Source organism: Akebia trifoliata, unplaced genomic scaffold (assembly GCF_017979445.1).
Source record: "Akebia trifoliata isolate Shusen 1 unplaced genomic scaffold, ASM1797944v1 Contig00089, whole genome shotgun sequence".
Lineage (NCBI taxonomy): Eukaryota > Viridiplantae > Streptophyta > Magnoliopsida > Ranunculales > Lardizabalaceae > Akebia > Akebia trifoliata.
This window is the reverse complement of record NW_028236841.1, coordinates 42,183-59,742: the sequence shown is the minus strand read 5'-3', so window position 1 is coordinate 59,742 and position 17,560 is coordinate 42,183. Positions and strand designations below refer to the sequence as shown.

Below are 17,560 nucleotides of genomic sequence, written 5' to 3'. Positions count from 1 at the left end.
TGGCATGCATGTGCTGGTCCTCTTGTAGTTACCCTCCATCACATCGACCGGAAAGTCTTCTACTTCCCTGGGGTAGTGGAATAGGTTTTGGTCGACATTCCGACAAGTTCTCTAGCATCATCTATTAATTATTTCAAAAAAGAAAATAAAAACTAAACAGTTAGTCATAGAATTTGGCCAGATGGAATGACCCATGAGAATAATATATTATTCTCAAATACACTGTCGCGTCATGGAGTTGATTAACTCAATGACCATCAAAGTCAAATGGAGTTTTAAAACATTGTTACAAAAAGAGAGAGACACAAAGTGAAAAAAGCTCATATTCGACGGCTCTATGGTCGTTGAATTTTTCATTGTCAAATTTTTTTTTTCAACAGATCGAAATCGTCAAAATATTGGAAGATGGGAGAAATTTGTCGGCTATAAATTATCGAATCTAGGGAATATAAACATTTTCCACAGTCTTGAGACATTGAAATTAAGTTTCTAAAATTCGTGGGCCCTGGTTGTTAAATTTTCTTGTCGAATTTCTAGTCTTCATGTAGTGAGAGAGAGAGAGAGAGAGAGAGAGAATAACCTTCTCCTTGTGCCAGGATAATGTGAAATGCCATGACTAACGACCAAGTGAGTGATCTACAATCACAAGTGATATAATGTATATCTAAAATAATGCCAAAGAAATTATACAAGCAAGAATGCTCTATTTTCCAAGAAGATGAACAAAACTCTTTGTGAGTCTACTGCATGCTACAAGGTGGAGTTTATATTGAAAAAAATAACTTTCTTTCAATCATCTTTTCCTAGAGTAGAAATGCTAGCATGTAGCCTACTATACCATAATTTAGGTACATCAATGATCAATGATGTGAAATCAAAGGAAATCAACTAATTGATGATCTCGAAACATTTATTGACATATTGGCTTGATGTCACATATTGCATGGGTTAATGGTAATGAAACTACAAATGACAATTGAATATCTATTCCAATAAGAGGTGGATAGGGCCTCTGACCAAAATTTAGTATTCTCTTGAAAAATCAAAGAAGAAAAGAATGCCCAACTATTCTAGGGTTTCAACTTGTGTCATTACTACACCACCCACAGAAGGGCCAAGTCATTATGCCCACTAGCAAACTAGCTCCAACTGATTAGCCAAGTGCACCTACCCACTCGAGGAAAATAGTGGTGTTCACGTTGGCGGTAACGTGGCCAATTTTATTTTAAGTTAATCTATGAAATCATTGATTAGTAATAAGAGTATTGAATCCCGCTATCATAGATGAATGTACTCTAGAATTATGTCACGTACTGAGTTATAATTTAACAGTTTCAATTATATCTTTACCAATGTTTTAAATCCCGAACCGATCATTGACCTATTTACTGGCCCTAAAAATTAATCCAAAAACTTAAAATAGTCCATGGGAACACATTAAACTTAACTTACAGTTTGTTGGATTAAATTCAATATTGATGGACTAAATAACGGTAATTTGAGGCTAGTGGAATTCTTTGAAATGGGAATGTGGAAAAATTACATTCGACATATCATATTGATTTAGCAACAATTCAAAAATAATATTTATGTACTTGATGTCAAAACCAAAATTATTTAGAATAACATAATTCTTTTATACGAGAATAAAGTCCATAACAGATTATATGATCGGAGAAAATATGCTTGCAATAGTTCTTGTCACAAGTTGCATGAACTAATGGTAGTGAAAGAAACAAATAACGATTACATATTTATTCTTATACATGGTGGATAAGGTTTTTGTTACAAAGAAAAGGGGTTCAAGTGTGTTAGGGCTCCAAATTCCACATTTACATGCTAAAGTCCAAGATTTACTTCACACTGCGTGAAGCCTTCCTATAACTTTGTTGATCGGACATTCGTTGGCGACGCCAAAACCTACCTGCAATTATTGACATTCTCAACTTAAAATAAAAAACGTAGATATTTTTTTTTTTGAAAAGTTGAGGATAATATGGATTTTACCAATAAAGGTAAAAATTTTGAGGGTACTGCAGTATCTTATTATGATAGTATGCAGCACACTATCTTCCCTCTGCAAATCTCAACATATAACTACAAAATCTTCAATCTCAAAAGATATATGGTAGGACTTTCCATAAGAAACCTTCGGATTGCTAAATTCTTGATATACATCGGTAGATTTAATTTCCTATTATAGCTAAAATAATAGATTTATTTTCTTAGTATGGTTAATTAAAAGATTTTTTTGTTTATTTATTTTTAAAACAAACATGAGTATAGGACACACATCTCTATTGGAATTTGGAACTCCAAGTGAGAGAAGAAGTTTGGGTTAGGATGAAGAGAAGAAATGATTAAATAAGGAAGACGAATTGTGATGTAGGTTTTTTTTTTTGAAATTTTAAATTGTTTTTAAAACTAAAATTTTAGATTTAAAAAACATTTCTTAATAATTAAGTCTATAAATTCATTCAATGGCCTTGTTCATTGATCGGCCAGATCAGAAAGGTTATCGATTCAACCAGTTGAACTGAATTAGATCAAATGGGTTTTTAAAATTGACTTCTGCGTGAAAACTTTGGGTCTGGTCCTACCCTTCTGACCAGTTAGTCCTGTTCAATCTGGGTTGGGCAAGTTAGCGGGTCGAATTGACATCCTAATCATAGTACCCATGGCAAATCCTCGTGAAACTAAAAATTATATTGGCGTTAATGTTTGCTAATTTCCCTTTTAAATGTTTGCTTGCGACACTAATAAATAGTAACACTGAGGGGGTGGTTCAATAACAATTTCGGATCCAATACGTAGTGAGAGTCTGTTAGTTGTGAGTTTGATACCCAGTATGAGCAGTAGTTCCTCAGGGCTACCAGTGAGGGCGCACACTTACTTACCCGGTGTGTGGAATGTGCGGGCGTTTCCAAGTGCCTAGGGAAGGACCCATATGCATTGGCTCCGTCCCTAGCTCTTTTGGCCTCCCTAGTCGGATGTAAGTTCAGACACCCCCGACGTAAATAAATAAATAACCTTATAAATAGTAATGACATATCAGATTTTTCCTAAAAATAAATTGCACCAAATAATACACATAGATGACATTAAAGAAGGATTTATCCTATCCCTTTAAGCCAAACAAGGAAATAGCTATTCTTGACTAAAATAAATTTGCTTATAATTGTATAACCAGACACACGCTGACAATGGAGTGATTACATTTGAAATCAACTCTTATTCTAAGAAAACATAAACTGATATCCTTCCAATTCCATCACCCCATTCATTTAATTAAACTAAGAAGATGCTTTTGGTTCGATGCTGGTACTATTTCTTAGAGATTCCTTTGTACGTCGGATGAACGCTTCTGATTTTTCATTTATATTGGGAACAGATCTCCAAACTGGTTTCAATGGTCTTGTGCTTTCCTCTGGCTTTGTTCATGCTTGTCTTTTTAACTCGGACTATGATCGAACCATTCTCCGTCTCTGGAACCATTCTTCATCTACATTTTCTTCTTTAATAAGCAATTTATTATCTTGAGACTCAACTTTTTATACTCTTTGTCTTTTATCTTGCAGCCATCCATATCTTTCTCCTTCAACTTGCTTTCTCCTTTTGCCATTGGAGTAAAACTTCCCACCAAATTGTCCTCATGAACATTGAGTCTGTATGAAAGGGTTACAGATAGATCACTAATATTATATAAATCATTAACGATAGTGTGAATAAAATCAAAAATGAAAAGATCACCAAATATGCAAAGGAAACTTCATGGACCTCCTAGTTGCAGTAAGTTCCACTTTGGGAAAATATAATGATTCCCAAAAAACTGCCACATATTCAAGATCTAACCAACGAGAATATGTGATTCTGAAGAATACATAAGTAAAACATCTAAAACTTCAGAAGAATGATTACTTGTTGGAATACCCATAAAACAAGCAAGAACAGATAACATAAGCTTTTTTATTTTTTATTCTTTTGAGTCTGTGGAACGAACATAAACTCATGAATTTCCAACGCACTAAAAAAATGACATTTTCATAAAGAGAAGTTTATCTGAGCAAAAATTAAAATTGTGATACCTAGAGTGGCAAAATATATATATATATATTCTAATCGGTAAAGATAATTTATTAAGGAGATCGAGATGACCAACCCAAAGAATGAGTAGCAAAAATATAAAATCACAAATTCCAGCTAGCATCAAAATATCTAACAATAAGCCAAAAAGAATCAACAAATTAATATGACTTATACATTATCTCAACAAACTTTTCTTCCCAATTATTTTAACATATCACACTAATTTGATCTCAAATTGCTTTCAAAATTAATAGTAGATTTTTATTTCATAATTATTATCCTTACGTTGGTAGGAAAAAGAATCAATAAACTAATATGAGTTCTACATTATCACCACCTTATAGCATGTTGCAATATGTCAAAAAGAAGTTGAATAATAGAACTCAAATCATGGTGACCCAAATTTAAGTATTAAGTCAAATTTTTTAACATGTTAAATATTTTTCAAAATCAATGTCAAAGTAATAAGGATAAAAACAAAAATATTAAAATAAACAAACTAAAATCACACACACACAGATAGATATATATATATATATATATATATATATATATATATATATATATATATATATATATATATGGGTGATGTTCCTACGACCCTTATTACGACTCACATTGCGACACCATTTTTGTCTTATATGGGCAAAAAGGTTTGGAATGGGCTGATTTTTTATGAGGATGATATCTGTGATGAGGGAATCATCCTTGCAAAAAATCATCCGATTCCAAAACTTCTAACCCCATCAAAATTGATTTACAAAAATTGGACGGTCTAAAATTTTTCAATTGTAAACATGGGGCTAGAAGTTTCATAATGAGCTGCTTTTTGGCAAGGATGATCTCCTCACCATAGAGATCATCCTCACAAAAAATCAGCCCATTCCAAACATTTTTGCCCATATAAGACAAAACACGGTGTCGCAATGTGAGTCGTAATAAGGGTCGTAGGAACCCGACCCTATATATATATATATAATATATATATATATATATATATAGAGAGAGAGAGAGAGAGAGAGAGAGAGAGAGAGAGAGAGAGAGAGAGAGTAGTCAAAAACAATAAGGAAGCAACAAGTCCACCAAGATATCCAGAAACAGATAAACCAATCTAGTATTTACCAAAAATATCCTAGTGCAACTACTCACGAACCACTTGAAATGCTCATGCTAAACTAGAATAAAAGAACATTTTATACGGCCAAATGATGTCACAAAATAGATAATAATGACACAAAGATTTACCCGAAACCGTAGGAATTAGAAGACAATAATGCTCGTTTTTCCTCTCGATCACCATTCATTCATTGGCTCTCGACAACCTCAGATTTTATACAAAACTTTTACCCGAAACCATACGAATTAGAAGACAATAACGAAATGTCAAGAACAACGATCTCATAAGTGACATACAATCACAACTAGTAATGTATCTCATACCTAAAATAATACTAAACAAATAATATGTTCAAGAATATTCCATATTTGAAGAAGAATAAAATTCTTGCGCAATTCATTTTGTGCTTCAATTTTTTTGTTTATATAGAAAATTTGATCATGAAATTTTACTAAATTAGAGGATATGTTGAAATATTTGGTAATTAATGCTAAAAGATTTTATAAATTGTCAAATCTCTCTACTAATCATCATTTTTTAGTACACATTTCAGAAGAAATTATACTGCGTAACCAATAACAGCATAACTTAAGAAGCTCCCAACATTTGAATCATGCGAAATCAAGATGTTTGAACATTTATGAACATGACGGGTGGATGTCACACGTTGCATGAGCTAACATAAATGAAACCCCAAATAATTGATAAATATTTACTTTGCTTAGGTTGATTTAAGGAATCATTGATGTATAATGAGAGAATCAAATCTCGCAATTGTAGCTGATTATGGGTAAGAGTCACGACACATCGGTTACTAAGAAGCTCAAGAATCTAATGATGCAAGATCGAGAGAATTGGGTTGAAGACATAGCATAATAATGGCTTGATGTTGTGATATACCACATGAGTTGCATGCATGTCATGTGCTCGAACTTAAGAAAAATAACAATTAACGTCACATCTAGTTGTCGTGTAGAAAAGATAATATGTCATCAATTTGTTAAAAGTAACTTTACAGTATTATTATAGGCAAAGTGGCATGCAATTTTTTATATTCATTTTACATAAAATTAAAATTTGGCAATTGATAGGTTCATTAAAAAAAAAATGGTGTGGTCACAAAAGCAAATCTCAAACGGTTCTTCTACGTCTAATGCTCCCTGGTTTAAAATATGTGAATTTTTGTTGGCTCAAAATGCTGAGATATTCGAGATATGTTAAAATGTGAAAAATGATGCATTGTAATACGGTATAATGTGATACACCAGGTCATTATCTACGAATATTAGGATAAGAATGTAGCTGATTAGATTAGATTTAGTTTTGATAAGTTTTATCTCATTCTAATTATTTCCATTTATACTCTAATGAGGTACATTGTAACCATCCAAGAGTTCTCAATTAATTATTTCTTTCTACATGTGGATATTAAAGAGTGAGATAAAAATTATCCAAACTAAATGTAATATAATCTAATCAGATTCATTCTTATCCTAATCTTAGTAGATAGTCATTTGGTGTATCTCAGTATACCTTATTAAGATAAATCATGATAATCTGATCCCCTCTCCCCCCCCCCCCCCCCCCCTTCTGACATATCCCCTCATCACAGAACTGTAGATCATTTGTCTCAGGATAAGGGTAGTGTAAAAAATTCATTATTCTATTACAATGCATCATAATATGTCATACTTTAACAAGACATAAGCAAATTCAAATTGCTTCCTTGGTAAAATGAGATAATGCCTTGATCATGCTGAAACATCCTTTGGGTTCAAGAGGAAGGTTGATGTTGAATAGATCACTATTCCATTAGTTAAAAACTTAAAATAGTCCATGGGAACACATTAAACTTAACTTGCAGTTTGTTGGATTAAGTTCAATATTGATGGACTAAATAATGGTAATTTGAGGCCAACGGAATTGTTTGAAATGGGAATGTGGAAAAATCACGTTCGACATATCATATTGATTTAGCAACAATTCAAAAATAACATTTATGTACTCAATGTCAAAACTAAAATTATTTAGAATAACATAATTGTTTTGTATGAAAATAAAGTCCATAAAAGATTATATGATTGAATATCTGTTTTTGATAAGCCGTTAAAATGGAGATTGCACACACTTAATATTACAAATTTTTTCACAGAAAATTTTTAAATTGAAAAATAACTTTCAATCTTGGTAGACACTCCAACCTCCTTTAGTTTCACGAGTACATACATATTGAAACTTGGGGGGTATTTATTATTTTTTTCATTCTTTGAAGGATATTTTGTAATTTAAAAAAAATGAAAGTTATTATTATAATTTTGTAATTAACGGGGCACTTATGAAATTTGTGCTCCCTTTATAAGATTATTATATATTATCTTCCAAACCTAAAATTAATTTGTCATAAAGAACATGTAAATAAACATTTTAAGGAGGTCAAAATCATCCACACCATGATTTATACTATCCCTCAAAGCCAAACAAATGTAGGTACCACAACAGTTTTATATCACATATATTTGCATCTCAAGGGTGGGATAATTACATATGAAATCAACTATATATATTTGGAGGCCTTAAAGAAAGTCAAATATTGTGCCAAACTTTTTTTTTTTTTTCAATGTATAGGTAGAAACTTTGGAATAGGCTAATTTTTGTGATGATAATCTCTATGGTGAAGATATATATATATATTCCCTCCATTTACTTTTTTATTATTTCTCCAATCAAACAAGAAAGTTGACACTGATCAAAGACAAGTGTTGTTAGTTTGTTGTTTGTTTAATTTTTTTTTTTTTCTGCCTTTAAATAGATTTTCAAAACTTCATCTCAAGTTCCTGACGAAGGCAAAAGAATCCTACTTTCCGATGAAGGATAGAGAATCTCTGGGAGTGAGAGTGATGGCTCAGATTCTCCCAATAGATGTTCTGTCAATTAAGTAGATTCCATTGAAAACCTAGAGGATTACACAAAGTTGATAGAGAGAAGATTGAACGCCATGAAAGCCAAGAATCTTGCTGAAGCTATTGATTGCTTCGGTCGTGCCATTGAATACAAGTTAGAGTATATTGTTTCTGGTCGTGCCAGTATGAGCAATATTTTCTCAGGGCCACCCGTAAGTTCAGACACCCCCGAAAAAAAATAAAAAAGAACTTATAAATATAGCAACATATCAAATTTTTCCAAAAAATAAATTATACCAAATAATACACATAGATGACATTAAAGGACTTGAAATCAACTCCTATTCTAAAATAAATTTGCATATAATTGTACATACATCCAGACACACCTGACAATGGAATGAATACATTTGAAAGCAACTCTTATTCTAAGAAACATAAACTGATATTCTTCCAATTCCATCACCCCATTCATTTAATTAAACTAAGAAGATGATTTTGGTTCGATGCTGGGACCATGGCACCATATCACAGAAGGTTCCTCCAATCTCATTTGTTAATCTACTGGATGTTGACTCTTTTGAGGACATTTTCAGCCCTTGCTTTCCAGCACCCTCATTGTTACTATTGTCATCCTCGCTCCTATTCTCTTTAATACTCAGAAGCTTGGAGATCCCATCTCAACTTGAGAATTCCTGCATGTGTGTATCATAATCAGAAACAACTCAAACTCATATTGATTTTAAAGTTGACTGGATTTTAATCATTCGAACAAACTCAGTAAGACGTCCTGGTAATTCAGCCAAGTTGACTAAAAAGTTGATTGAATCAGGTTAGAGTCTCAACATATATATGACTCATGGGAAAACACATGATCCAACCATGTAAACACACAATCTAGTTGAGATTTATACATATCCCAATAACACATATCTCAAAGATACCTATCTTGAGGATAAAACCCAACAATAGGATTTTATATTTAAATGGGTTGGATCATATGTTTTTTCTACGAGCAACTGAATTTTGACCTTATAGGATTTGACAATTTGACAATCAATGAACTCCCAAATTGAAAACTTGAATCCAATGATGAAAAAGTGTCTTTTTTACTGACTCAAATTCGAGTCAATGGACCTCCAAGCAAGTGCAATTATAAAACAATATTGAGAGAGAGAGAGAGAGAGAGAGAGGGAGAGAACCTCTGAGGCCATGGCAACATGAATTGCGCATGAAATGTCAGGAACAACGATCTGATAAGTGACATCCAATCACAACTAGTAATGTATCTGATACCTAAAATAATACTAGAGAAATAATATGGCCAAGAATATTCCACATTTCAAGAAGAATAAAATTTTTGCAAATTTCATTTTGTGCTTCAATTTTTATGTTTATATAGACAAATAATTTGATCATGAAGTTTTAAAAAATTGGAGGATATGTTAAAAGATTTGGTAGTTAATGCTTAAAGATTTTATAAGTTATCAAATCTCTCATGTAATCATCATTTTTTGGTACACATTTCCGAAGAAATTATACTGCGTAACCAATAACAACAAAATTTAAGAAGCTCCCAACATTTGAATTATGCAAAATCAAGATAATCGAACATTTACGAATTGAACATGACGGGTGGATGTCACACGTTGCATGAACTAATATAAATGAAGCCACAAATAATTGATAAATATTTACTAAGTTTAGGCTGATTTAAGGAATCCTTGATGTATAATGAGAGAATTAAATCTTGCGATCGTAGACGATTATGGGGTAGAATCACGACACGTCAGTTAATGAGAAGCTCAAGGATTTAATGATGCAAGATTGAGAGAATTGGGTTTAAGGCATAACATAATAGCGGCTTGATGGTGTGGCATACTACATGAGTTGCATGCATGTCATGTAGATGAGCTTACGAAATATAAATATTAACGTCACATCTAGTTATCATGTGGAAGAGATTATATGTCATCAATTTGTTAAAAGTAACTTGACAATATTATTATGGGCAAAGAGGCATGCCATTTGGCAAATGATCGGTTCATAAAAAAAATGGTGTAGTTACAAAAGCAAATCTCAAATGATTCTTCTATGTCTAATGCCCCCTGTTTTAAACTATGTGAATTTTTGTTGGCTCAAAATGCTGAGATATTTCGAGATTTGTTAGAATGTGAAGAATGATGCATTGTAATAAGGTATATTGTGATACACCAAGTCATTGTCTACTAAGATTAAGATAAGAATGAAGCTTATTAGATTAGATTTAGTTTAGATACGTTTTATCTCATCCTGATTTTTTTCCATATTGTAACCATCCAAGAATTATTAATTATTTATTTATTTCCGCATGAGGATATTAGAGAGTGAGGTAAAACTTATCCAAACTAAATGTAATCTAATCTAATAAGATTCATTCTTATCCTAATCTTAGGAGATAGTGATTTGGTGTATCGCAGTACACCTTATTACAATGACTCGGGATGGGGTAGAAAATCATCATCATCTATTACAATGCATCATAATATTTTCTACTCTAACAAGACATAAGCGAATTCAAATTCCTTAGTAAAATGAGATAATGCCTTGATCATGCCGAAATATCCTTTGGGTTCAAGAGGAAGGTTGATGTTGAATAGATCACTATTCCATTAGTTAAAAACTTAAAATAGTCCATGGGAACACATTAAACTTAACTTGTAGTTTGTTGGATTAGGTTCAATATTGATGAACCAATGGAATTGTTTGAAATGGGAATTTGGAAAAATCACATTCAACATATCATATGATTTAATAACAATTCAAAAATAATATTTATGTACTTGATGTCAAAACTAAAATGATTTAGAATAACATAATTCTTTTATATGAGAATAAAGTCCATAACATATTATAAGATCAGATATCTATTTTTAATAAGCGATTAAAATGGAGACTGTCATACTTAATATTACAAAAAAATTCATAGAAAATTTTCACGAAAATGGTAGGACACACTTAGTTAAATCTTGCACAGGTTCAAGTTGTTCAATACTCCATTGTCCTTCAAGTAGTTTCATGAGTAAATACATATTGAAACTAAGGGGGATATTTATTCTTTTTTCATTTTTTGAAGGATATTTTGTAATTTTAAAAAAATCAGAGATATTATTATAATTTTGTAATTAATGAGGTACGTATGTAATTTCTTGAAGTTCTGTCCCCGGAATAGGGAAAGTGCTCTAGATTTGGATGAGCTTAGAAAGCCCTACTGGATCTTTTACACCTTTTGACTATTAGATTTAATTAGAAAACTTTCAAATTTAAAAAAAAAAAAAAACAGCATTTCCAATTTTTTTGACTTAATTGGTGGTCTCTATATGAGATTATTATATATTATCTTCCAAACCAATAATTAATTTGTCATAAAGAACATGTAAATGTACATTTTGAGGATGACAAAATCATTCACACCATGATTTATGCTATCCCTCGAAGCCAAACAAATGTATGTACCACAACAATTTTATATCATTTGCATCTTAAGAGTGGGATAATTACATATGAAAACAACTATTATTGTAAGAAATTTACCCCCCCCCCCAACTAATAAGAAAACTATTCCTTAATTCCCATTCATTTAAATTATATGAACATGTTCTTTTGCAGTCTTCATCTTCATCTTCTTTCCTTCACAATCGTCGCTAACATTAATTGTTGTTGTCCCATATGTTTTAATTCTTGAAGAAGGTCCCATTTCAACTTGAGAATTCCTATGTGCATCACAAACATAGTTAGAACTCAAATCAATTAAATTTTTAGTTGACTTGGAATTAAAATCATTTGAACCAATTTGAGTTATCTTGATAATTCAGCTAAGTTAGCTAAAAAATTGACTCAGTGAGATTAGAAGCTTGACCAAAAAAGAATAGTGATTATAATAAAAATTTTGTAGCTTTTACCTTCAATACTCTTCTTTGAACTTCAAATTTATGATGAGAGAGAGAGAGAGAGAATCTATAGTGAACTCTGGCATGCATGTGCTGGTCCTCTTGTTACCCTCCATCATGTCCATCGGAAAGTCTTCTACTTCCCTGGGGTAGTAGAATAGGTTTTGGTCGACCTTCCAACAAATTCTGAAGCATCATCTATTAATTATTTCAAAAAAGAAAAGAAAAACTAAATAGTCAGTTCTAGAATTTGGCGAGATGGAATGGCCCATGAGAATAATATTTATAAATTAATATTAATTCAATGGCCATCCAAGTCAAATCGAGTTTTAAAACATTAGTACAAAAAAAGAGACACGATGTGAAAAAAGCTCATATTCAACGGCCTAAGGCTGTCAAACTTTTCGTTGTCAATTTTTTTTGTCAATGGATCGAAATCATCAAATTAACGGAGGATGAGAGAAATTCAATGACTATAAAACATTTAATCTGAGGAATATAAAAATTTTCAACAACCTTAAGTTGTCAAAATTTGATTTCTAAAATTCATGGGACTTGGCCCATCAAATTTTCCTATCCAATCTCTAATTTTCATATAGTGAAAGTGAGAGAGAAAACCTTCTTCTTGCGACAGAATAATATGAAATGCCATGACCAACGACCAGGTGAGTGATCTACAATCACAAGTGATATAATGTATATCTAAGATAGTGCTAAAGAAATTATGCGACCAAGAACGCTCCATTTTCTAAGAAGATGAATAAAACTCTTTGTGATTATACTACATGCTACAAGGTGGAGTTTATATAGAAAAAAATATATTGAAACTTTACTAAATTTTGTATTGAATATGGTAAAGATATGGTAATTAATGTTGAAAGATCTTTCAAAGATTTTTTAAGTAGTCAAATCTTCCTTTCAATCTTCTTTTCTTAGAGTAGAAATGCTAGCATGTAGCCTACTATAACATGATTTAAGTACATCAATGATCAATGATGTGAAATAAAAGGAAATCAACTAATGGATGATCGAAACATTTTTTTGACATAGTGGCTTGATGTCACACATTGCACGTGCTAATGGTAATGAAACCACAAATAACGATTGAATATCTGTTCCAATAAGGGGTGGATATGGTCTTTCATCAAAATTTGGTATTTTCTTAAAAAATAAGAAAAGAATGGCCATTACTTTAGGGTTTCAAGTTCGCTTTCTCTATTTCTTGTTATGGCATTTATATCTAGGGATATTTAGAAAAAAGTGATCAAGTTTTGAAGAATTTACGATTCTGGCTCGGTGTTCATTTTAATTACCAAAACGTGAACGATAACAAATTCAAAGATTTTTAAAATGACTATTTCACAGATTTAAGGTGATTAATTAGAAATAGTCACTTTAAACTTGCGAAATTGTGACTTTTAAACCATTGAATTCATTACCGTTCTAAATTTAGTTTAATGAAAACGTGATCATTCATATTTTGGTAATTAAAATGAACGGTAAGACAAAATCATAAATAACTCATTTTCAACTCATGAAATGGTAATTCACCCTTTCATAGATATATATATATATATATATATATATCTATATATATATATATAAGTCTAACCTTTAGTTCATGCTTGGTGAAGTCTTCCAGTAATTTCGTTGGCCGCTGACATTTATTGGCAGCACTAGAACTTGTACCAATGACATATCGTTGACCCCGGCAATTAGATTCGCATGTCAATACCCCATTTAATGTTGGCCCGATATTTTGGTATATCATCGCATTTTCTTGATATATAATTAACAAACTCTAACAACATCAATACATCTACATTTAATCGTAATCTTATCCCTTAAACTTAATATTGTGTCGTTACTACACCACCCATAAAAGGTCCAAGTTATTATGCCAACTAGCAAACCTCTGACCAATTAGCCAAGTGCATCTGCCCACTCAAGGAAAATATAGTGGCGTTCACGTTGGCGGCAACGTGGCCAATTTTATTTTAAGTTAATCTACGAAATCATTGATTTGTAATGAGAGTATTGAATCCCACTTATCACTGATGAATGTATTCTAGAATTATGTCATGTACCGAATTATAATTTAACATTTTCAAATATATAATTTACCAATTTTTTAAAACTCGGACCAATCATTGACCGATTTACTAGCCCTAAAAATTAATTCAAATAGGTTTACCAGTAGGTCAACCGATCAGGACCCAAAAGTGAAATAGTGCATAGAAACCTAAATTAAAACCTAGAATTTTTTTTGAAAAATTGAGGATAATATGGATTTTACCAATAAAGGTAAAAATATTGAGGGTACTGCAGTACTTTATTATGATAGTACGCAACACACTATATCACCTCTACAAATCTCAACATATAACTACAAAATCTTCAATTTCGAAAGATATGGATATGGTAGGACTTTCCATAAGAAACCTTCGGGTTGGTAGATTTGGTTTCCTATTATAGCTAAAATAATAGATTTTTATTCTTAGTATACTTAATTAAAAGATTTTTTTGTTTATTTACTTTTAAAACAAGCACGAGTATAGGACACACATCTCTATTGGAATTTGGAACTCCAAGTGAGAGAAGAAGTTTGGGTTTAGGATGAAGAGAAAGAAATTATTAAATAAGGAAGACGAATTGTGATGTAGTTTATTTTTTTATTTTTTTTCTTTTATAGTTTTTTAAACTAAATTTTTAAGTCTAAAAAACACTTCTTAACAATTAAGTCTACAAATTCATTTGGATGGGCCTGATCATTGATGGGCCGGATCAGACAGGTTATTAATTCAACCGATTGAACCGAATAGATCAAATTGGTTTTTTCACAAATGGGTTTTTAGAATTGACTTCGGCATGAAAGCTTGTGGGTCTGGTCTTACCTATCCCACTGGCTAGTCTGGTTCGGGCCTGGTTACAAAACATTGATCTTTACTAATTTAGTTGGGCTAGTTAGCTGGCTGGCCCACACACCCCTAATCAAAGTACCCATGGCAAATCCTCGTGAAACCCAAAATTATATGGGCCTTAATGTTTGTTAATTGCCCTTGCAAATGTTTGCTTGCAACACTAATAAATAGTAATCTCAAGGGAGTGGCTCAATAATAATTTCAGATCTAATAAGCAGTGAGAGTCAGTATGAGCAGTATTTCCTCAGGGCCACTTGTGAGGGCACACCGTCACTTACCCAGTATGTGTGTGAAGTGTAGGCGTTTCCATGTGCCTAGAAGAAGGATCCATATGCATTGGCTCCAGCCCTAGCTCTTCTGGTCCCCCTAGTCGAACGTAAGTTCAGACCCACCCATCATCAAAAAAAAAAAAAAAACTAATTAATAGTAATGACATATCAAATATTTCTTAAATATAAATTGTACCAAATAATATACATGGATGACATTAAGGAAGGATTTATCCTACCCCTTCAAGCCAAACAAGGAAATAGCAATTCTTAACGAAAATAAACTGACAATAGAGTGATTACATTTGAAATCAACTCTTATTCTAAGAAAACATAAATTGATATCCTTCCAATCCTCAGGGTCACTTGTGAGGGTGCACCCTCACTTACCCGGTGTGTGTGAAGTGTGGGCGTTTCCATGTGCCCAGAAGAAGGATCCATATGCGTTGGCTCCTACCCTAGCTCTTCTGGTCCCCCTAGTCGAACATAAGTTCAGACACACCCGTCATCCAAAAAAAAAAAAAACAAACTAATTAATAGTAATGACATCAGATATTTCTTAAATATAAATTGTACCAAATAATATACATAGATGACATTAAGGAAGGATTTATCCTATCCCTTTAGGCCAAACAATGAAATAGCAATTCTTAACTAAAATAAACTGACAATGGAGTGATTACATTTGAAATCAACTCTTATTCTAAGAAAACATAAACTGATATCCTTCCAATTCCATCACCCCATTCATTTAATTAAACTAAGAAGATGATTTTGGTTCAATGTTGGTACTATTTCTAAGAGATTCCTTTGTACGTCGGATAAACGCTTCTGATTTTTCATTTATATTGGAAACTGATCTCCAAACCGGCTTTGATTGTCTTGGAGTCATCTTCACATCTGTTTCTTGTTCTATGGCCTGTTTCATCTTTTCCTTTGATAAATTATCATCCTTATTAGCCATGTCTCTCTCTTTCTCTTTGGTATTACCTTTTAATGGGACTATTACTTCCTCCAATCGCTTATCCTTTTTCTCGAGAGATTCAGAGGAGGAGATACCAACATTGTCGTTACGAACACCACCCATCAAATCATTAGGCTTATGCTTTGATGAATGATCCTTCACTGGAATTGTCCTTGATGGTGGACCCGAGCCAATGTTGAAACCGTCATGCAATTGGGTTTGATTGTCGCCAACAATTGCACTACCTTTCTCCATAATATTGGCAGAATTACCAAACCCATTGGACTCCTCAAACTCAATATGAATTGGCATATTGGTGTTGTTCTTTGGCTTCTCTCGCAATGGTATTAGCACAATTGCTTCACCAATGGGCTTAGTGGCACTGAAAACAGGCTCTTGGGACAACCCATGGCCTTTGGGAGCCCCCAAAGTGACGCGCTTGAGGCCTTGACCAGAGATGTTCCTCTTAAGGAAGTTGAAGAGTCGGTGGCAAAGCCCCATGGGTTGCTTTTCCTCGTCTCCTTTCTCCATTTCTTGAGGTAAAACAGAGGAACCTAAGCTTGTTCAAGGCTTGGAGGGTAAATGTTTTTTAGGGGAGAGACTCATTTGAAGGGATTGTGACTTGTGTGATTCTTTACTTTAGGAGGTGGGGTAGCTTTGATGTAACATTTCAATTGTGAGGATGGATACCTTCCTTCCTCTTTAAACCAAAAGGGATTTATCTCACTTATTCCTCAGTAGAAAGCAAAAGCTTGCAAGAAATTGAACATCAATTTGAATTGATACCATGCTTTATAGGGAGAACATTGATACGGTTCTACTTTCTATATTTCTTGGACAAGTTCATATTCTTATCTTGATTAGGCATATTAGAATCATTCTCATTATTGATGTGTGTTCTTATTCGTTCTCAGTATCTTATTCTATGTCTTTTTTTGTCGTAGTCTTTAGAACTTTTGATTTGTACAATCCTTATAAGCGTGGTTGTTATTGATCTTTGTTGTCCATGGCCAAACAAACTCAATCGACTTTAATTTCCCTTAGTAGTCTCTATGATTGGGATTACTTCTAAATTTTCACAAAAAATTTCATTCTTTTAATTTTACCTTATCATTTGTACACATCCATCTCAATACCCTCATTTCTATTTTGTTCAATTTATAAACAAATTGGTTCTTGATTTCTTAATGATAAGTTCCATAAAGCATTTATAACAATCCCTTTGGTTTCCTGAAGCTAGAATGTTGTAAAGTCTATTTTATTGCAATCAATCATATATACACAAGTAATTCGGCTAGATGGAGGATGTACAAGAGTCCGACTAGCCTTAGTTAGTAGGGATTTCATGCTTATCAAGGTCTTTGGGCTCACATT

The 17,560-nt window shown here is 32.5% G+C and overlaps 1 long non-coding RNA gene across 1 annotated transcript; it reads right to left on the bottom strand.

Moving 5' to 3' along the window:
- Positions 1-11,717: 11,717 nt before the first annotated feature.
- LOC147382014 (uncharacterized) lies at positions 11,718-12,788 on the bottom strand. The gene is made up of 3 exons (XR_015174211.1): positions 12,651-12,788; positions 12,045-12,230; positions 11,718-11,855 (listed from the first exon to the last, which is right to left on the bottom strand). It is a non-coding gene; the product is annotated as an uncharacterized LOC147382014 (long non-coding RNA).
- Between the last annotated feature and the right edge of the window lie 4,772 nt (positions 12,789-17,560).